Source organism: Podarcis liolepis, assembly GCF_965112155.1.
Source record: "Podarcis liolepis genome assembly, chromosome: 6".
Classification (NCBI taxonomy): domain Eukaryota; kingdom Metazoa; phylum Chordata; class Lepidosauria; order Squamata; family Lacertidae; genus Podarcis; species Podarcis liolepis.
The window spans coordinates 55,260,194-55,283,364 of NC_139559.1; the positions used below are offsets into that span (position 1 = coordinate 55,260,194).

At 40.1% G+C, this 23,171-nt stretch overlaps 1 protein-coding gene and 1 long non-coding RNA gene across 3 annotated transcripts in view; one reads left to right on the forward strand and one right to left on the reverse strand.

The window, feature by feature from the left end:
* Positions 1–23,171, reverse strand: part of LOC310709664 (BEN domain-containing protein 5-like) — a 706,149-nt gene that overhangs the window by 518,428 nt on the left and 164,550 nt on the right. The gene's annotated exons all lie outside the window — the stretch shown is intronic.
* Positions 1–23,171, forward strand: part of LOC310709743 — a 57,728-nt gene that overhangs the window by 3,793 nt on the left and 30,764 nt on the right. The window contains exon 2 of the long non-coding RNA XR_014527666.1: positions 755–890. This is a non-coding gene — a long non-coding RNA (uncharacterized lncRNA). The remainder of the gene's footprint in view (positions 1–754; positions 891–23,171) is intronic.

Below are 23,171 nucleotides of genomic sequence, written 5' to 3' on the forward strand. Positions count from 1 at the left end.
CAGATGAGGTCTGACCAGAGCAGATTACAGTGGCACTATTACTTCCCTTGATCTAGATGCTATACTCCTATTGATGCAGCCCAGAATTGCATTGGCTTTTTTAGCTGCCGCGTCACACTGTTGGCTCATGTCAAGTTTGTGATCAACCAAGACTCCTAGATCCTTTTCACGTGTACTGCTCTCAAGCCAGGTGTCACCCAGGTGTCATGTTAATGGACTCCAGCTCCCATCGGCCCCAGACAACCTGGCAAATGGTCATGGGTGATGAAAAATGTAGTTTAGCAATATTGAGAGGATCACAGTTTCCCCACCCTTGCACTAGCTACCTTCAGATCTTCACAGCTTTGCTGAAGAGCCCAGGGCTTCTGTCAAGTCATAATGCAAAGGTGTTCAGGCATCTTAAATAATCCTTGTTTTATTGCACCTCCGCTATCCTTTATTGGTGTGCCATCCTTAGCTATTGAAGTTTATATTGTTTTATATTGGGTCCCTTATATGTAACTAAAAGATGCAGTATTTTTAAAGCTAAAATCAAGAAGAAACAACGTAACCAAATATTATTCAAGTCAACCATGACATGGCATGTAATCAAAATACAATCACTGATGGGGAAAGCATTTTCATAGCCATTGTCCATTTTGTATGAAATATGCATTAAATTATTAATAAGTCCTCTTAGGATAAAAATGTCAGAGCTTTTTAATATATGTTACCAGCACCAGTTCAAAACAGTTATTGTTTGCCTTCACCACAGAAATGCTATTAAGCCTGTGGCTGTGAGTGACTGAATCATCTAATCCAGCGCAGTAAAATTGACTATATAATCTGTCGGAGAGACGCTACATGTACCATCAAAGCCAGCAAAGCAGAACCCCACATTCTATTTTCAGGTTCCAATTTTTATCAATACCTTACTGTGATGTGACTGATGCTTAGTATTACCTGAGAATGATAATAACAAAATTCCTGATATGCCAGTTTCAAAAATCTAATGCACAAGAAACATATCTGGAGCAGCAGTTTCAGCAGTAATGGTGCAAATTACATCATTTGTAACCATTTTAAGGAAAGGATACCTTCAAACAACGATAAAATATGGGTGCAGTTCTGTATACATTTTTCTTTTGATATACTGCAAGCCATCCATGAAGTTTATTAATCTTTGCCACTTTTCCTATCAGTCATGAAGCTGTAGCTTTCGCTTGCATAGATATCTGGCTCAGAAGCAAAATAAGGTGTTTGTGGATGGGGGCAGGGGAGGCCCGAAAACGTATTTTAAGAGGCACAGTACCTGGCTGCAGCAGACAAATTGCAGCTCTCAACTAGCTCTTACCTGGTCTTGGTACACAAGGTTCAAAGTGGTGGGGATATATGGATATAGATTAGAATTGCCACTGAAATCCTGTGTAAAATTAAATTCAAAGCAAAAGAGGGGGCTCCTCCTCAAGTGAAACATCGGAGTAATTTGTACAGAAGCCAAGAGAGTTTTAATAATACTAGCACAACCTCATGCAGAAGCAGCAGCCATCAAAAGCATAGGAAACTAACTCATCAGGCATAAAGAGCACATATGGTCACATACCCACATTACAATCATCACATGAGAGACATTTTAAATGTATATAGTTTGTGTTTCTATGTATATCCTGTTTTTCTGCCGCAAGGTACTCAACACAGCTTGCAGCCAGTAACTAAAACATATGAGCACACACTTCGGATTTCTCAGATCACTCCACATGAAAGCTATTACCATACAGTGGTACCTCAGGTTAAGTACTTAATTCGTTCCGGAGGTCCGTTCTTAACCTAAAACTGTTCTTAACCTGAAGCACCACTTTAGCTAATGGGGCCTCCTGCTGCTGCCGTGCCGCCGGAGCCTGATTTCTGTTCTTATCCTGAAGCAAAGTTCTTAAACTGAAGCACTATTTCTGGGTTAGCAGAGTGTGTAACCTGAAGCATATGTAACCTGAGGTACCACTGTACAGTATGCCATTCATGTGCAGTGGTTTGTATGGGCTGAATAGTTTTCTTTATGCCAGGGTGGGGGTGGGGACTTTGATTCTCTCTACACTGGTGCAACTTGTGAGATGTGGCATTGCAAAATGAGAGTGTTGTCCACCCACAACATTGCAGCTGAAACACAAAGGGGCCACCATGTCTCATAGTCACTGTCTTCTTGGAATACAACACCTGCAAATGCAGACTTATGTATTCAGCTTTATTTAAGATAGTGGTCATCATGTACTCAAACATTTATAGCGTGTTAAGGCAGGAGCAACATGTAGAATTTAAAATAGAATCTGGAATCTTGTGTGATATGATGAAAATTTTACAGTTTAATAATTCAAACCATAGAGAAGCATCTCACAATCTTGAGTTCCCAGATATTCTTGAACTACAACTCCCGTCATCTCTGACCACTGGCCATGCTGGCTAGGAATGATGGAATTGTAGTCCAACAACACCTGGGAACCCAAGGTTGAGAATGGCTGGCTTACACAAAAGTGAAGGGGACTGCCAGTCACTTTCACTTTCAGTGCACAATTTCTGCCTTAAACATGTTGTAAAACTGTTTAAATGGCTTGTATTCTGTATTATGTTGCATATTTTAAGGTTCACATTTCATGTAAATGGGGGAAGTTCTCTCATTAAAAATTACAATAGTGATTTTATTGTTTTATCTTTTTGGAAACTACTTTGAGGGTTGTTTTTATTTTTAAAAAAGCAGTGAAGTGATGCATGTGTGTGTGTGTGTGTGTACACACACACACACACATTAAATAAATAACTAAAATTCATAAAAATCTTGAGAAACAGGAATCAAGTCAATTTTCTCACTCAGTGACTCAGGCTGCTAGACCTTTTAGCTCAGCTACCAGCATGCAGGTTACTGTAACAAGTGGTAGAGTGTCTACGGTCAGTGCAGTGCTTTCACTTGTTTGTGCCTTGAACATAAAGAGCAATTCAAAGTCAAAGTTCAAAAATGGATGCAAAAATATACAGTATTGATTTAGCAGTGTACAACACAGTAACAGCTGCAGAAATTTTAGGGCAACGGCAAAAAGCAAAGGTGCAGGGAAAGGATTTGTGCTATTATTCCAAGTAAAAGTGGTTTCTGTGAAACGTCAAACCCAATTTCATGTCTGAACATCACTTGCCTCTTTCAGCCCAGGCCAATGCACTTCTATTGAAGTAGAACCCTTAAGACAGATGAATGCTTGTAGTTTGTCAAAGATATTTCTGAATTCAGAATCCCTCAGGCTAGAAGCCCCCATATTTCAAATAAATGACTCGATCTCACAGCCTTGTTCCATCATTTCAGGAAATTCAGGAAAACAGTTACAGTAACAAAAATGACTCAAACTTTAGATGTCACAGAAGACAATACAATACCAACTGTGTATTTTAGCTTCCTGTGTAAGATGGTTCATTAGATTCATCACTAGGAGATGGCTCAGAGATAATGTCAGTTCCACTGTTTTTTTGCTCAAATACACTCCAGGAAATCAAACTAGGACTAATGGGTTAATTTGTCTCCTCAATTGAGTGTCCTGGTTCCTTCCACAGATGGCTGCATGCTTTAATGCAGTTTCTGGAATTCAGATGTTCTTTACAAAGTTATCGTGTTGAAAAGGTCCATAGAAACTACCACTATTTTGTAAATACAAGGTTCTAAACTGTACTTCACAATCTATTGAATCCACTAATGGTTTGTGGTTCACGTGTTACAATTTATTATCTATTAACAAGTGAACATTGTGAGGTGCACTCCGAACCGCCCAATAATTAGCATTATGTTATCATTTTAAAATAACCACTGTATTTTTTTGAACAGGAATAATAGAAAAAAAATCATATGACTATTTGGATGCCGAAGGATATAAAAGCTCTATCAGCAGAAGGTACAAACGTACAAAGCAAAGTGTTGGCATATCCATGGATGCCAAGAAGTGAGCGCGCGCACACACACACACACACACACACACACACACAACAAACAACTGGATGCTATACATAAAACTGTGGCCATGGACCACATTTAGGCTCCATGTTTAGTTCATCAGCTCCCATTATGAAATCCAGAGAAGCCCAGATTTCATTTACAAATCTTAAGGTTGAAGCTGTATGTTTGAAAATGTAAAAGAGACTCCCACATGATATGTGCTATTATTCCAAGTAAAAGTGGTTTTGTCTGATGGTATGAAGCAAACTTCACATCTCAATTGCTGGCCAGCAGGGGGGAGGGGGAGCAACCAAGTGCCCCCTCAGCTCATCTTTAAGGTGAGCAAATGATGAAAAGCATGGATCAATAAAGTGTGATCCAGTACACTGAGAGAGAGTGGCATATCTCCTCAAGTTACAGCAGCAACAGTCCATGTGGTGCCCTGAGGTGCTTAGCACCCTTGACACCCACTGTCCATGACCAGCACTTTTTCCTAGGTGTCAGTACTCACCATGAAGTTGTTACAGTAAGCGCCACTCTTTTTAACAAAAAGAGGTGCTGGTACTGTGTACTGTTGAGTACTCCCTGGGAAAAAGCAGGGTCTATTACCAATGGCCATGCTGGCTAAAGCTTATGAGAGATGGAGCCCACAGCATCTGAAGTGAAACCTCTTAGCTACCAGTGAGTTACAGGGTACCTGTGCGGTTGTGGAGAATGTTAGTTATTCAATGCTTGTTGCAGATCTTTACTGATTAATAAAGTTGCAAGTATGACTTAATTTCTATCTGGGGTTTTTTGTATTCTTATACCATTCTATTGTATTTATAAAATAATAAATTCAGTGAATTAAAAAGTAATAATGTAAAGTTAAGGACCTTGCATCCAAATACTAGCATATGTCTTCATTCAGGGTGGGTGTGGGGAGAAGGTGGCAATGAGGAAGGACCAACCTCTAATGCAGGGGTAGCCAACATGGTGCCCTCCAGATTCTTGCCCTTCTTTTTGGCAGTGATTGTATTTTATTAGGCCTGTGTGTGTCATTTTACATCCTACTTCCAGAACCTATTGCACAGCCTAATCCTTGGTGAGGAGGCTGCATACTAGCTATGTTTCGGGGGAAAGCAGTCAAATGAAAGACTACAAAAAGTGGAAAGTGGGACCACAAACCTGCCGCCAAAGACCAAAAGACAAATGGGGACACACACAGTCTGGGTTTGCTTTGCCCCTAACCGCCATTCATTGGTCAGAAAATGTGTGCCTACAAACATAAGTTCTGAATTCCCAGTCATTTGGCAAAGTACTGATTGTTTGTTTGGACTAGAGACTGGGTCATAGAATCATAGAATCATAGGTCGTATGTATACAGGCCCCTATGCATAATTTCCAATCAATATAGTCTCATTTCATACCTCTACACCTTTTGGGCCATCTGTACAGGGCTTTCATGATGCAGACATGAGTTAAAGAAGATATCTTTCTTTTAAAAGCCATGTTGTACAAGGAGGGCCCCATCCCCTGCATGTACACAAACAAACAAAGAGAGACACTTGTTTTATCTTGCCGCCACCCTTTTTTTCTATACACATGGCTGCTGGAAAGTTTTGACAAGGTATATTTGTTTTTTGTTAGCATTCATAAAAGGTGTGAATAAGATTCTAAACTTTTTAGTACAAAGCAAATCCAAACAAAGAGAACACTCAAATTAAAGCTCTTTCATTTTTTTCTCCAAGACACAGCAGCCTTTTCTAAGCTTTATTAGAAAATTATCATGCCAGCTGTCTCTTTTCCTTGACTGTTATTCACACAATATGCCCCTCTCTTGTTTCTTTTCAGCTTTGTACATGTATAATAATGAGTTTTTCTAGAATGGAAAACCCAGTGGAATATTAAAATTGCAAAGAGCAGTTCTTCAAGTTAATTTCGCCAAAGTGCATCACAACACAATACAACATTGTAAGAATGAATATCTAATAGGGCCTCATTCATGGAAATTAATTAAAAAATGTTATTCTGAATATAGCTTTTCATATATGTACCATTGTCTATTGGCAATAATTTTAAGAAGTTAAACATTTATGAAAATAAATTGTTCAAGACCTATTTAATGGATTATGTTATGAACAGCGAGCTACCCTTTATTTTTAGGAATTAAAACTGTGGATTTGGTTGAGAGATGTGTATACTATTATGATTCTTCAGGAAAAAAGAAGGATATTTTTAGTCAAGCTGTAGCTTTATTTAGAACAAATTAGATGATCAGCACCACTGTTGTGCCTTTGGGCCAAACTAATTGTAGCACATCTTAGCTCATTATTACTTAACCAACGGCAGTGGGGGTGAGGAGGAATCCACATGAGGACTGCAGTGTTGAGGCTAACCCCCTTCCTCCCATGCTGTTTTGCCATCAAAAAATGCCAAAATGGGCTGCAAACAACTTCTTTGGGAGTGAACAGAGTGATTGTAAGAAGGAACTCTGCATTGGAGGAGAGGTTTAAAGCGTTTTTTAAAATCCCCATCCTCCACCACCCAGCTGCTTTTTTTGTGAAGAATGAACAAAACTAAGCACAGATGAAGAAACACATTACTGTGTTGGTTCACATGATATGCAGAAGCCAAACTTCAGTTTAGTCGGATTGCATGAATGTGCAGGCTCCTGAAAAGGAGCTTATTCCTCCCTGGTCCTTTTTTGCCTGCCATGCTAAACCAAGTCAAGGATTGGCTTAACAAGTCATCTGAAGCTCCATTTGCCATTAGCTCTAGTTCTCCCTACTGTCAATCCCTCTGCCTTTTACTGTAACAGTCCCAATAGGCAGCAGCCTCTACAAGCCTCCATGGTAATAAAAAGCAGCTACCACGTTTCAAGGGCCCCTTAACCAATCAAAAATGGATTAAATGTATACTATATGAACAGATACAATAACAGAAGAATGAAGAGACTGGTAGTGCAACAACACATGGATGGCCGAAGGTTCTCCCATCCTGATCTAATCCATGCATAGGGGTATGTATGACATTGATATTGCAGCATTCAGAGTGCAGAGTATAAAACACAAAATGTTTAATAAATACAGCGTAATTCAGATCACTGCATCTCAAGCATGCTAAATAAGATCATACTGTACAATTAACAGCCCTATTTTGTGTACACCGTCACTGGTATACACCAAAAGCTTAAGAAAACAAACTCAACATGCATCTGGCAGGCACACCAGAAAATAGTCACTGAGTGGATCTCAAATGCCTTCTTAATAAGCCAATGCTTTGGGGGCAATACTTTCTGGATTATTTTGAAAGTAACAGCTAAAACAGCTGAGTATATGGGCAGTTCCCTTTGCTAAACTAAATGGGGTGGGGGGGAACCTTAGCTGATCTTTAAATGGTATGGCAGGTTTAGGGTGGGAGTAGTTACAAACACAAGCAAATGTTACAAAGGTCTGATTCACATATAACACTAAACCAAACCATGGCTTAGTGCAAATGTGTTGTGTCTAAATGTGGGCTCATGATTTGTTTGGAGGAAACAAACCATGAACCCACAATTGGACATAAGACAAGTAGTAAACCAAGAACTAACTTTGGTTACAGTTCGTGGTTTGTCTGAAGTAAGCTGTGGTTTGGTTTAATGCTGCGTGCAAACTGGACCAAAATTTCTTTGGATTTTCTCCTAAAAGAGTTATTCATTTTTCTAACTGTCAACCAAACTTCTCCAAGGACTAGCAGCACTGCTATAAAAAAATCTGCCTTTTCTGAAGCATGAAAACATATGTGCTAAGACAAATAAGCAATTACATATGTCTTTGGATAAGTTTAAAATGCAGTGCTGTTCCAGGACAAAGCAGCAATAGGAAGAATGAAATAGCATTGAAGAAGCCACTACCATCATTTGCCCAAGAATACTGTTGCATGCCACCCCAATCTCTGAGCAGTTTGTTCTAGGGGTTCCAGGCACTTACCCAGGTTTCATGTTTCCTTCAGAATGAGGCACAGTGGAAACTGTGCTGTCTTTATGATATATGGTTTACTTACACACATATATAACCTGAACCTACAATGCAGGGGGGGGCTCACAACATTAATACCCCAAGAGTGCCTTGCTTCCCCAATAGTTTTGCTTCCCTGGATTCAAACAAAAATCTATATCACTCTGTCTCTCTCTTCTCCCAGCTTGCTACTTTTCTTCTAGCTCACATCACTTCAGTATCTGCTCACAACTCTGGCTTTTTATGTCTGTTGTTGTTTAGTCGTTTAGTCGTGTCTTACTCTTCGTGACCCCATGGACCAGAGCACACCAGGCACTCCTGTCTTCCACTGCCTCCCGCAGTTTGGTCAAACTCATGTTGGTAGCTTCGAGAACACTGTCCAACCATCTCGTCCTCTGTCGTCCCCTTCTCCTTGTGCCCTCCATCTTTCCCAACATCAGGCTCTTTTCCAGGGAGTCTTCTCTTCTCATGAGGTGGCCAAAGTATTGGAGCCTCAGCTTCAGGATCTGTCCTTCCAGTGAGCACTCAGGGCTGATTTCTTTAAGAATGGAGAGGTTTGATCTTCTTGCAGTCCAAGGGACTCTCAAGAGTCTCCTCCAACACCATAATTCAAAAGCATCAATTCTTCGGTGATCAGCCTTCTTTATGGTCCAGCTCTCACTTCCATACATCACTACTGGGAAAACCATAGCTTTAACTATACAGACCTTTGTTGGCAAGGTGATGTCTCTGCTTTTTAAGATGCTCCCTAGGTTTGTCATTGCTTTCCTCCCAAGAAGCAGGTGACTTTTAATTTCATGACTGCTGTCACCATCTGCAGTGATCATGGAGCCCACAAGTTGTCTAACGACCCGCAAGTTGAGGGAGGGGACCCCACCCATTTTCTGTCTTGCACAGAGCTACTTCCTTAATGGCCCATCACCTTACCAGGAACCTAACTCAGCTTTCCCAGTAATTAGAAGGGGCCCCAGGCATTTGCCCTACCCATCCCCCCCAAAAAAAACTTGTAACACTATTCATTTGAATGTTCCGTGGTAAATCTAATTCTGTAACCCTGCTTTTCAATTAGGTATTCTTCAGGTGTTTTTACTGGGGATTCATTATTCCCTGCTGCTTTCATACACGGATTAGTTAAATTTGCAGTTTAATTTCCATCATACTCTTCTAGAATACTTTCTCTTGTTCCGCTTCCACAAAAATCAACAAGTTATTAAAGCCCTACAAGCAATCATCTGTACTAAGAGGTTAAATGGGTGGCAGTGGGTGAGACCAAAAGATATATATGCCATTGCTGACATTCTCTCGGGAAATGCCACCAGTTATGAACTACAAGTTTGGATTGTCAGCTACGTAGGAACTGCTGATATTCTGCCATTATGACTTTTGTGCAAATGAAACTGTGTGGGTGAAAACTGTATTTAAGCAGAGTGCCTGGGAATTTGTAAAATGCAGACAAAGTTTCCCACTGCAATTTAACAATTTAGCAGGTAACTTCAACAAATAGGAAAGTAAATCGGAGAGAAATCAAAGCCAGCCTGTCAAAAGAAAAACTGAGCAACGAAGTGCTCTACCCACCACCAGGTAAAATGGGAGACCATTCCCTCACACCACATTTAGCTTCTAAGAGGACAATGGGATACAACTGTGATAAAAGATAAGTTTTCTCCATTGCATTCTTTAGCCACAAAACTGACAAGATAAGCAACAGGACACAATATTGTGCTTGTATGGTTCTCATATACTTAGTGAGAAATTATATTTAACTTGCAGTCATTTTTTTAACGACACACTTTGAATGTTACTGTTTTCGTTCATTGTGATCTTGAGCTTTCCCTTATGGACTACAAAATCCATTTGTACCATATGCCGTTATAATTTATTCCTGTTCTTATTTTTAAAACTCGGGAAGATGAGTCATGCATAATCTCAGATACATTTCAAAGACAGTGTACAATATGTCTTTTAATATATTCTCGCAATGCTACACAACGTTTGCAATTCTCAGCACAGCTGGACATACTAACTCTACAAATAGGGATTCCATCGTGTCAACCTCGTCCATATTAAAGCTATATGGGGAAAATCACACTGCTGCCCTTTGGCAAGAAATGGATGTTGTTGCAGATGCTATCCCTTACATACTAAATAAGCAGGAAAGTATGACCTCTCTCAAAGCATTGTGTGAGAAAACTAGGGTGGCAGTTATAGCGGTCACGGGACGGGAGGGGGTACCATATGATGCAGGGTTAATAGACAACCAGTGCTCCAGGAAGATATAGATAATGACTGTGTTGGGAGTAAGATGGCAGGGATTAGAATTGGACTCAAAGAAGGATACATTGTGAGATTGAAGCAGGCTCTCTGTCCAGTTGAGTGGGGGTCAACAGTGTTCCTGGAGTTGTGCATTTGGGACAGATTAGGGATTCTGCTGATTTAGCAGCTGCCTCACTGTCCAGTAGTCTCCCAGCCTGAGCTGACAAAGCTGGTCTCAAAGGCAACGTTGAGGACTCTCAGACTACTGGTTTCGGGGACTCCAACTTCCATGCCAAGATGACCAGCTTTGGGCTCAGGACTTCATGGCCACCATGACAACCATATGGCTGTCCCAATGTGTCATCAACCCAATGCAGGTTACACTCTGGACATTGTTTTCTCAGCTGGAGAGGAATATACCAATGGTTATCTGAAAGCGGGGGATATTGACATCTGTCCCTTGTCATGGCCAGATCACTTCCTGTTGAGATTTAGGCTCTCAGCACTTTTTCTCCTCTGCAGAAGCCCTCCCTGGAACTGGAAAATCTTGCCCTTTGGGGCAATCTCCCCTTCTTGGGAGCTTCTTGAGTGGGTGGTTACAGACCAGATCAAGGGGCTTTTGAAGGAAACAGTTCTACTTCTCCTTTACAAGTGCTGATGTGGCAGTGGATATGCTAGACCATTGTCTTGCCTCACCAATGGACTGGATAAGGGGCAATAAACTGAAGATGAATCCAGATAAGACTGGGGTGCTGGTAGTGGGTGTTTCCCTAGATTGGATGGATGGGAGGTTGCTTGCTCTTGATAGGGTTACACTCCCTTCTGAAGGAGCTTAGGGCTACTTCTTAATTATTTGCTGTTACGTGAGGCTCAGGTGGCCTCAGTGGTATGGAGTGCCTTCCATCAGCTTTGCCTGATGGCCCAGCTGGGCCTCTACCTGGACAGAGCTAGTCTAACTTATGTTGTCTATGCTCTTGATAACCTCTAGGTTAGATTATGGCAACACATTTTACGCGAGGCTGCCTCAGAAGATGATTCAGAAACGTCAACTGGGGTAGAATTCAGTGGCAAGTTGCTCACTGGAGCAAGAAAGCTTGAGTCAAAGAACAGCAATCCGTGGAACTCAACTTCATGCTGTTACAAACATTGTGCCTGCGCAAGCATTTCAGCTTATCAAATGGAATGGTCTCCCTCATTTCCCACTGTGCACTATTCTGAGGGCTCTCTCAACCTCCCCGATCCCATTTTGGGAGGACATGTGGGGAGAGGGGCAGTAGAGAGAGCCCCACTGCATATGTGGAAGTCTTTGTGTAGGACTTCCACCCACAGGGTTCCTAGGGTGAATCTCACCTTTTATGTGGCTCACCTTTTATGAGGTCAACAAATTCACACAGATCTACTTTTATCTCTGAGTCATATTGCATTAATTTCCTTGCTCTCTGAGATCATCAGGCAAAGCTCAGATTCCTATTCTACCTAGCTCAAAGTGACACTTGTGAAGGCTTGGAACATGCATAGAAGCATACTGGATTTTCCATAGGCCACAATTGCTGATCTTATATAATTCTATCTTGTTAGTTTTATGGTTATTTCACATCTTTTATGGAATGTATTAACTGCTTTGGGTCACCAGATAGGGGAGAGAAATGGGATACAAGTGGAATAGATGAGATTTTACTTTTTAATGTTAAACGTTTATAAATCATATGATCAGAGAACTTTCAGGGATCAGAAAGCACAATAATCGATGCCAACTGCCTGAAGGCAAAAAAATTTCACATTGTGCCATCTATGTGGAGGTTTTTGTTATATGTTTTGGGGACCATGTATCACAAGGAGATGGTAAAGAATGAATAAGGTACTTCTGACCAGAGAATAAAGCAAACAATAATGCCCAAGAAAGTACAAGTCAAACCACACAATGAAAGAGAAGTCAAGTAATAGTAATATTTAAAAGGTTACTAGTTGTAGAGAGAGATTCATGCTGTGACTCATTTGACTATTTATTTGGAAACCATAATTTGCATTAATACTGAATTTTTTAAAATCCTGAGCATTTTAAAGGATCACACTCTTTTCTGATGTATCCTCTCTAAAGATATCAATTCTTTCCAGAATGAGCCCTGAAGAATTTGAGATGTTTCCTTCACATCTCAACATCTGCCTACACAGCTGTCATATTATACTTTTTCTAGTAACAGCTGCATGTCACAGCTGTGTTGAAAAGGGTAGTGAGCACAGAAGGGTATACACTATGAACAATGCTGAAAGCAACAACAGAATGTGTGATATTACTCATTTACAACCACAGTGAACATTGTTGAGCCTTTTGTAATTTGGCTCAACAAGAATACCACCACTTTACCAGTCCATTCCTTTTATTTATTGAAAGCATTAAGAGGCATTTTCATTTTGAAGTATTAAAAGCACTGCTTATATTTCCTCTCCTGACCCTCAAGTAAATACTGAGAGAACAAAAGTGCTTTCAGTGTGTGACAGAAAGCCAGAACTTCAATGGAACTTCGACTTCAAAGTCACTAAAGTGCTTTTGAAAATGTTAACACTCATTCCTTGCTAGTTTGAATTAGACACTCATTGTTCTAGACCAAATGGAGCTATAACAGTTATTCATTGTAAGTCTCTCTCCTCGTTTTAATAGAAATCCTTCCTTTGCTGGGATAAAAATAAATCTTCATAGGAAAACCAATCAAATGTGACAATGCTATCTGATTTTTCATAATTACATATAAACTCTATATTTGAAGTTATAGTAGTAAAGTAAAATTGGCTCATATGTGTCCTCAATGTATCAGTTTAAACTTATTACAAACTGAGTGGTTTTTCCAACTGAAGGGAAGATTTAGGATGGCCAGATTTAACTGTACAACTGAAGAGTCAGAGATAAAAATTAATTTCTGTGGTTACTATAGTAATCTACACAACCTGAAGAAAAAGCAGGTCAAAGATTTTTGCCTTTTGCTACAAGTTCCATAAGATCCAACATTTCAAAAACATTATTCAAACATTTTTTATTTAAGTGCCCTCATAGCCACTCAACTTTAAAAGAAAATATTTCACATAATTTATTTAAAACCATTCACCTTGGATCTTCTGGAAGCTTGTAGCAAAAAGGAAAAAATATTTGACCTGCTTTTTCACAAGGTGGTGTAGAGTACTACCGCAACCTCTTTAAGATACTCAAACAGAAATTAAATTTTCTATTTGGCTCATCAGTTATACAGTGCCCCTCTATAGAAAAACCATTCAGTTTGTAAAGCAAGTAGATACATTAGGATATTTGTTTATTTTCTCACCTGCTTTGGCAACTACAGAATGCAAAGTTCAGCTTATGTTCATGATGCCTCAGCTCACAGCCTTTAAAAATTAAATAAAGCGTTAATGGTGACATCATCAAGGCATTCTCCCATACACTTTTAGAGAGTCAAGCCATTGCTATAGCTGCCTTGCCAATACAATTGTCCTGTTCAGCATTGATGGAGAGGTTGCTGATTATGAAAGAACCCGGGTAGACAAAATCATCCATCACCTCAAGCATGCAATCACCAATTTTGATGTGTGGAGTGCTGGTGATGTTCTGACACAGGATGTTGGTCTTCATAAGGCTGGTGGCAAGTCCAAATTCCCTGCAGACTTGGGCAAAACAGTTGATGAGCCTCTGTTGGGCTTCCCCAGAGTGCACTGTTAAGGCTGCATAATCTACAAACTGTATCTCTCTGATAAGGACTCACTACACTTTTGTCCTGCCACAGAGATATGTCAGGTTGAACAGACCCCCTGTCACTCCTTGAATGGATATACACCCTGTCTTCAGTCATGCTGAAGGCAAATGAGAGCAACAGGGAGACGAATATGCCAAACAGTTGGGGTGAGAACCCATTATAGATCTGTTCACTGATTAATGTGGATACTAAATTATTTACAGGCATACTGGCCAGTAGGCTTTCAAAAACCTTGCCAAACTATGTCCACCATGACCTAGTTGGATTCATAAAGCAAAGATCTAATAGCCTTTCTTATTAGAAGGGTTATCAATACATTTTTTTGGAGGCAATCACATCTAGAACCTACTGTTCTCCTGATGCTGGACACAGTCAAGGCATCTGATCATTTAAACTGGCAATATCTCTTTACAATTCTATGTTCCTTTGGTATTAGTGCATCCTGGGTTGATATGCTGTATAATTTATACTATGGAACACTGGACCAAGTTCTGGTGAATAAGGAACACACTTTGGCATTTCCCATTGGCTGGGGGATTATCGTTTCCTCTGTTGCTCCACCCCACCCCCACCCCGACCATGGAACCTTTAGCTGAGGTATTAAAAGCACATGGTGATGTAAAAGGTTTTGAATTATTTGGAAAAACTCATCCATATGTTCACAGGTGATGCTGAGTATTCCTTTCTGAAACCTCGTTACCTGCTGTTAATGCACCAACTTGCTATAGATGGCAAGGTATTTGGATTCACCGTCAACTTCACCCTGCCAAACCTAGAACTGCATTGGCACGAAACATCTGGCCTGAAACTTTGTCATGCCTACTTTTAATACCTGGGAGTGAATATACCTAAGAATCTAGCCAAACTAGAAAAACGGAACTTTACTCCCTCAATAAAAGATTTAACAACTAAGATAAAAACATTATCAAAGCTAACATCCTCATGGTTGGGCAATTTCTATAACAAAAATGATGTTATTACACCTTCTTTACTTATTCAGAGTCTCACCAATAAGCATACCCATTTCTCATGTTAATAATTGGGGGGGAGGGATCTACTAAATTTTATTCATGCAAACAAGAAAACTTGGCTACTTCATAAAACCTTTTATAGGTTCAAGAAAGAAGGGGGTATAGCAATACCTAACCTAAAATAGTATAAAGACGCCACTCACACAATATTATTTTGCTTTTACAAGGCTCAACAAGGTCCCATGGTTTAAAATGGAGGATGATAGAGGTCAAGAGTGGGTTAGAATGGGAAAGATGGAGTGAAGCTTGGACTCAGAAGCTTTTCAAATGGGAATTTACCATCAGTTGGTGGCTAAGTACACATTTACAATAGCACAATAGAGTGTGGACAACCCACTCTTATGCAGGTTTATCTCTGGATTGGGACAAATGAAAATAAGCTACTAAAGTAAGCATATTTTAATAACTCAATTTTTCTATGCATCATCAGCTCCTGCCTCCCCTAGAGGGCTTATTAGATTCATATAAGAAAATTCCTATCACCTAGCTACTTAAAAGTTGCATTAATCATTTTAAACTCCTCCCAGATCATGAGCAGAAGGTTTGTTCTTGTGCAATAAATATAGATGCTCCCCATGGGTGTGAATGTACAGTTAATAGTGTATATATGCACAAGAAATACTGCAGACAAAATTTGGCAAATGTGGACAACATGTAGTTTGGCAACATATATGAATGCAGCGATCTCTTATGGCTGTGGAAATTTTAATGAGCTTAAAGGAGTTTGTCCCACCGCAGCCTGTCTTGTCCTTGATGCCATAAAACAGAATTTCACAACATGCCTGATGATATCCAGAACTTGATCAGCAAGAAGGTATTTAACGTAAGTTTCCTCTAAACGGCTAGGTAATTTCCTTAATAATGGTTGAATTAGCTCTCTTTGGGTATCACAATACAATGGGCAGTATAGAAGAACGTGCCCAATGGATTCAATCTCATTAGACAGGCATAGGCAAACTCAGCTCTCCAGATGTTATGGGACTACAACTCCTATCATCCCTAGCTAACAGGACCAGTGGTCAGGGATAATGGGAATTGTATTCTCAAAACATATGGAGGGGCGAGATTGCCTATGCCTGTCATTAAGAGTTGCATGGGCATAATCTTTGTTCAACTGGGATGTCATGATATCTGCCCTCTAATAGAGCTGAAGGGAGAACATTAAAATGGGCTCTGGGGAATGCCAATATTTAGGGTTGGGGAAGAATGTAAGATATTTTCTATTGTTGTTTTGGACTGCTGGTTTCAGAATGAAATTGTTTAAATTGAATTGTGTTTGTGTTTTATGATCTTGATTATCTATTGTAAACTAATATTGAGCACCTCCTAGCAGCAAATCAGTCCAGAATTTAAATATGAGTGAATTATCTTGCCTGCATCCACCACAGAATGGATGGAATAAGCCAAGCACTGTGAAATAGCCATGGAGAATGCTTCAGAAAAGCTCACATTTGATTTGGTAACCCATTAGTGATTGTGGGGATAACACTTTCTGTAATGTGATAACACCACTGAAATCTAGATCAACATAAACAGAGATGATGTAAAAGTGAGTGAGAATTCTGTTGTCTCGTGGAACTAGATATTAATTATGAGACAAACATGGTCTGGCTTCATTCCTGGAAAACTTTGCACTTGTCTCAGAGCTACTCTCAGCCAGTTCCAGTTCTCCTATACTATTAAAGTTTTTGAATAGTATCTTGAACATAATATTTTTATAGTTAAATCTTTGTAGTACCCTCAGTCTGAATATTTATGAAAGCATGTGTATTTTTCATTTTTTTACATATAGAAAAAATGCCTCATAAAATATCATTACCAGCCTTAGTATACCCTCAATTTTCTGTAATAAGAATGTATCCTTTCTTCTCATTTCTGCTCACATGAAATCTGTACTATCCTAAATAGAAAATTAGTAGCCTTCACAGCTAAAAGAGATCATAATTTTTGCTTAAAAACTTGACCGTGATCCTTGATTTGATTTTTCTAGGATTTTAGCCCGTCCAGTCTCAGAAGTTGAGAGTTTGTTACAATGAATCCAAGCACAGCCACCCACCCCTAAATGGAAAATATGGAATGTTAAAATCCCCCTTTTTCCCCTCTCTTCTTCTTCTTCTTCTTGCTTACTTTCACCCATGCCACTCCTCTCATTCTTTGTTCAACTGTGGATATGCTCACAGCTTTAAAAAAAATTTAAAATCCACACTCTTTTTTCTCTCTGTATGCTGCATCTGGACTAGGGAATATAATTTGAGCTCATGGCTATTCTTTATTAAGTACTTTACTAGGTCAAACCAAATAATGATCATCATATCATAAACATGCAACAAAACATAGACATGTTCAATTAGAAGCCTTTGCTGAATTGGCAAATAAACAATAGAAGAGGAACATTTCTCTCCCGTTAAAGTAAATTACATCCCTAGTGGATTCTCAAGGCTAACTATTGTCTGAATAGCTCCTTCCCAGTAGGTCCTCTCATTTCCCTCTACAGCACAGTGGTTTTTAGACTGTTAAATACATAGGGACACTGAGTGTTTTGCTCACATTCATGTCAATTAAAGATGCTGGTGAAGGTCACTGGCTTCAGGGCCTAGTGAGGAGTTGGGGCGGGGGGCTTACTAATATTTACCTCAAAGCAGAAGCCAGCATTAGAAAACAGCCAGTTCTTCCAGCTCAGATTAAAATAGGAGCCAAAGAAGATTGTGGGCTGAAGTGCTACACTGAAGAGCTGTCCTTGCTAAAAGTGCTGTTGGATGGGCGTGCAGAAGCTCACCTTCTGAAGCAGGAGTGTGGTGTTCTTTTGCCCCAGAGCAGCAACTTTGCAGGATGCAACTCTTCAAATAAAAACAAAACTACAAAAAGCAATAAGAAACATTTGCCTTGGTGACTGCTTTGATGGGGAAAGTTACCGTAACTGAGAATGGCTCAGAAATGACTGCTCATAAATGAGTCCTAATTAATTTCATGAGGTTTACTCACTGGTAGCAGACATCAGGATTGCAACTTTAGACCCTCTGATCAAGATAAAGCTCTGATCAAGTATCCATGTTCATCATCACAAGGCCTATTTGTTTAGTCAAACCTTTGGCTAAACAATGTGCTCTGACTTGTTTAAAAGTATTCATTTAATCTGATTTTTACTGTATTCATTTGTTGTGGCTATAGAAATTCACAGTGATGATCTATATCACAATTTGACAATAATATATTGACGATAAAAGGAAGGAGCACAATTACACCAATATCAGGGTCTGCACCCAATATTATGTGTTTGTAACGGACATTTGCTATTATGAGCAATTGTGGAAAGAACTCAAATGGCCAAACCCAGACTAAGACATTTACAGAACAGGCGAATAACACACTTGCAGTGCATTCATGAAAGTATGAAAATCAAATAATCAGAAGATACTCTGATCTAAGTGTGGCCCATGGTTACCAGTGGATGATGCTGCTATATAGGAAAAGACGTAAAGAGGTTCCTTAAATTACATAAGAAAGCTTCTGTGTATCTGAATCCATAAGCAAGCTAAGCTCTTTGCTTTCAGAATGGTTAAAAGAGCAAATCACAATGTCACAGAAACAAATTTAATGTGACATTTGCAGGACATGAACTTCTGTCATATTACTATCTTATTTTCAAATATAAATTGATGAGGCAAGCAGTCTTTCCTTGTGGTTATTTTTTTCATTCTATACAGGGAAAGAAAGAATAGTAAAGTGTTTCCAAGAAGTGTTAAACCCAGTACTAACCTCATTTACTTACAACAGAAGACTTAACATTGAATGTGTGTAAGAGAGAACTGGAGGAATAGGGGCAAGAGGCCACAGTCACATTGTAAAGCAAGATGCAAAGGCTTCAGAGGATGAAAAGTTAAATCACTGATTCAGAAACAGTGTTGTGAAGCCAGAGCAAAAGGAACTTCCCTTGTTTAAAAATAAAGCAAAGGAATTTGTGCCTTTGGCTGTATGATACAACAGGTAGGCTGGCTGAAAATATGGGTGCTGGAGACATAATCAATCATGGCTTGAAACACAGGGGCAGTGACTACACTCCATCTTCCCTAAATGATGCACCTGAAGGTAGGACATCCATAGCTTCCTAAAGGTCTCAAAAGCAAGTCAAGATTTTTCATAAAAAGTTTGACATCTGGTTGCATGGGAACAAACTGCAAGATCAGTGGCTGGATGTCATCATTCACTTGAAAGCAAATGAGGAGGGGGCGATATGGATCATGGCCATGGTGCAGGGGTTTGAGAGTGAAAAGATTTCCATCCTTTCCCTCACAGACATTGTCCCATTCCTGGAGCTGTTCTTAACCAAAGAGATGAAATCACACAGGCACCATAAAAGAAAGCAATATAGTCACCAGAGAAAATGAAACAATGCCAACCCAAAGCTTGCTGGAAAAGCAAAGTCTCACATTCCCTTCTGAATCCCAGCAGGGATACTAATCTACATAGCTGTGTGGAAGGCTCCACAGCTTAGGGGTCACTACCATAAAGACTCTTGTTCTAGCTGCTACCAGCCTTACTTGATGCAAGGATGGAGCAGCAAGCAATGCCAGTTGCCCACATCTCAAGTGGTGCATCAACCAGCAGTTTTTAATAAAATAAAATAAAATAATGACACAGATCTATACAGTGGCAGAGCTTCATACTCCGGCACCAGGGGCGGAGAGCAGGTGGTGGCGTGGCACGAGTCCCAGGGGCATGGCACACCGTCCTGGGGGTGTGGCGCACCACCTGTGGGGCATGGTGCCCAGCGCTAGGGGGGGCAGCCGCAATGGCACCCCACCAGGATCGTGGTGCTGGGGGCGGTACGCTCCCCCCACCCCCTCTTCTTCCACCAGTGGATCTATACCAATAGGTTTCTTCATCCTATGCTACATTTTTATATTGAAGTATTATTCTGATGGAGAGGTATTGCACAATAACTGCTTGTCAAGTGGCCACCACTATCCTGTAATTTTTTTTCAGTTTCTAAATCAATTGGTCAAAGGACTAGTGCACGTTGTAGAGATTGCATCAGTGGTGAACTGGCTCACCATGGGATTTCATCAAGGGATTTCATCCATACGCCTTCCTGCCCACCTGCAAACAGGAAAGCAGTAGCAGGTTATAGAAAATCCTCCCATCCAAGTCATGAGCCACTTCCCAGAACTAGCTCACCGTCTAGTAACTGCTATCCCATGGAGCAATTTTGAAATGCTATTTATGTAGCAGATATACAAAGCTGCAACTCTGTATACCTGAAGGAGCATCTCCATCATTCAGCCTGGACACTGTCCAGCTCCAAGCACCTTTGGGCAGTTCCCTCATTGTGAGAAGTGAAGTTACAGGGAACCAGGCAGAGGGCCTTCTCAGTTGTGGCACATGCTCTATGGAATGTCCTCCCATCAGATGTCAAGGAGATTAAAAAACATCCCTTCAGATGTCTTCAGAAAGTTGTTTACGTTTGATGTTTTGCTGTGTTTTTATTCTGTTGGAAGCCACCCAGAGTGGCTGGGGCAACCCAGTCAGATGGGAGGAGGAGGAAGAGGATATGTTGGCATTATTTGAGGTGCTGGCAGCTTATTATTAAAAATATTTTTTTCCTCTTCCAGTTTAGTATTTCCGTTCCTCCTCCTTTTTCCTTCTTCACTTTTTTGTCTGAGCACTAGCATAGATTTATGTATTTTGTTTTACTCTCCCAAGCAAGTCATTATTTCCCTGCACACCATGACTGTTCTCTAGTACGTAAAGCCTATAGTTCTTCAGTTGAGCAGCAGAAATGACTCATTTGTTTGTATACAGAATATATCACAATTGCAATTTTATATCAAATTAAATTGCTTATAAATATTAAGATGATTAATATGCAGTGTTTGCATAAAGTAGGTCCCATGTTGCTTGATTTTCTGAGCCAGCCTCACTCATATGCTGGATAATTATATAGATTTTTTTTATTGTTGTTGAGGAAGTAAAATGTATGCAGGCATTTTTGAGAAATAGTGGCCTTGGGGATTGCATGAACAATGGATCAGATTCTCTTGTTCTTGTAAAGTTTAAAATCCACATTTCAGATGCTTTAATTGGGGAGAGGAGGATTTCAGTATACAGCAGTTCTAGATCTCAGAAATATTGTCCACTGAGAGCAATGCACTCGGTGCTACGTCCATCACACCTGAACTACATTGATCTAATGCTTCTCACTACAGGCGTGCTTTGGGACTCTCTCCCATCAAAGAATGCATGCAAGATTTAAAAAAATTAAGAAAAAGATCTACCATAAGAGACTACCGTATATTCTGCTGGCTCCTCATCATGGATTTTTGCTAACTTTTACATGGTTTTTCAGCCACCCATGTAAATGTTTTAGTCTGTGCTACTACATAATCTTGATTATTCCTGTTTTGTATTGGGGTGGTTTTTAAAAAAAAATACTACGCCTTGTTTTTCCAGCAACTGATGTCCAGAGTTGTCTAGCAACAAATACTATTCTGATTTATTTATTTCATACAAATCATATACAGCTTGATTGTAAAACAACAACCCTCAGAGCAGTTTATTAAAACATTGTCAAAATAAAACACATGCAATTAAACAATAACTAGAATAATGAAAGCATAAAACAAGCGAATCATCAGCTAAATAAGCAGTGAAAAAAATAATAATAGAATATCATACCTGCCAAGTGCCCGAGTTTTCACACAAGATTGTGGCAGCCATTTTGGGTGCTACGATCTCACATGCTCATGTGCTGCGCTCTGACCCTGAAAAAAGCACTTTTGGGTGGCCGCAATCTCATGCAGCACCCCTAAATGCTTTTTGGGGGGCACCATGTGAGATTGTGTCCTGAAAAAAGCATTTTAAGGGGAGGGGCAAGAGTCTGGTGCAGGTCATGTGATTCTCCCGGAAGCACGTCCCAGAAGATATGCATCTTGGTTTTCAATCAGAAAAATTGGATGGTATGAGATATTACATATCAACAAAGGCTTGGTGCTCTGTGCATACAAGCATAACATATCCTCTGGCATCAACCCAAATCTAGACCCCCAGCGTAATGCAAAAGCACTCCTGCCTGCCATTGCACTGCAATGCAACAAAGGCTGGCCTCACAAGACTATGAGCAGGAGACCTGTAAGCTGTCCAGGTGTTGGTGATGGGCAACCTCAAGGCCTCTGCTCTCCATTATTATGATAACCTAAACAGAGGACAGCTCGCTGTACAGTAAGGCACATGGCAGCCCTGTCTCCAGTGACCTAGACTTTCATCACAGTCAAAGGCATGGAGTAGTCAGGCCCTTGCAGCTGTGGAGGCAGTAGGCAGGCAGAAGCAGGTAGCTGGGCCAACCTACAGTTGCTTGAGGCCCAGTGTCACAAGTTCATGGCCATGGTATTTTGAAGAGCCATTTGGAACCTGGCTAAACTTCCTCTCTGGCACATGATTACAGGCTCCCCAACCACGCTTAGTCACAAGTCACTGATGGAATCCAGACACCAGGAGTACAGAAGTGATCACCACACCCAGACTGAGCCATAACATCTTCATGCACAAAAAGGAGGATTCTGGCCCCCAAATAAGGCTGTTAAAGTGAACAGCAGAGATTTTTATCATTTCACAACATTTATATACTGCTTGACTGTAGTAAAATCTCAAAGCAGTTTACAAAAAGAATAAAACTATCGGTTTAAAAAAAGAGAGTTAAAAACAAATATTGGATTAGATAATTAGAACATCATTGTCAAGTTCTAGTTCTAGAATCCCTGCCAAAAATTATATTGCTATCAATCTGCACTGTGAATATGGGGACAGACTGAGGGAAGCACCAGGACAATTATATTTGAGTACTACTTAGAAGAACAGTTGTTTAAGGAAATAAGTGATAAAGACAAAAGCAGCTTTTAGAAATTTCCCAAGCATATGATTCATGCTACAAGGCAGCATGTGAAACTGATATTTGTGAAAACGATGGTGTGTTCTCTGTATCTTGCCTTCACTTACCCCAAGACTTTTCTACTCTTAATGCACATTTCTGTAATCTTAAGGGGGGGGGGTGCCCTTGTTAACTAGGGATGTGCTGCAATGTTACTGCAGAGAATGTCCTTATTTCATGCTCCAGTGGGAAGCTAATGGAAGGCTTGAGTAGACAATGTTTCCTTGAACATATATGATCTCCCCTTTTGTATATTCATGGGCACTGGCTCTGCACTCACTGTTGCCAACTGCAATTACTAGC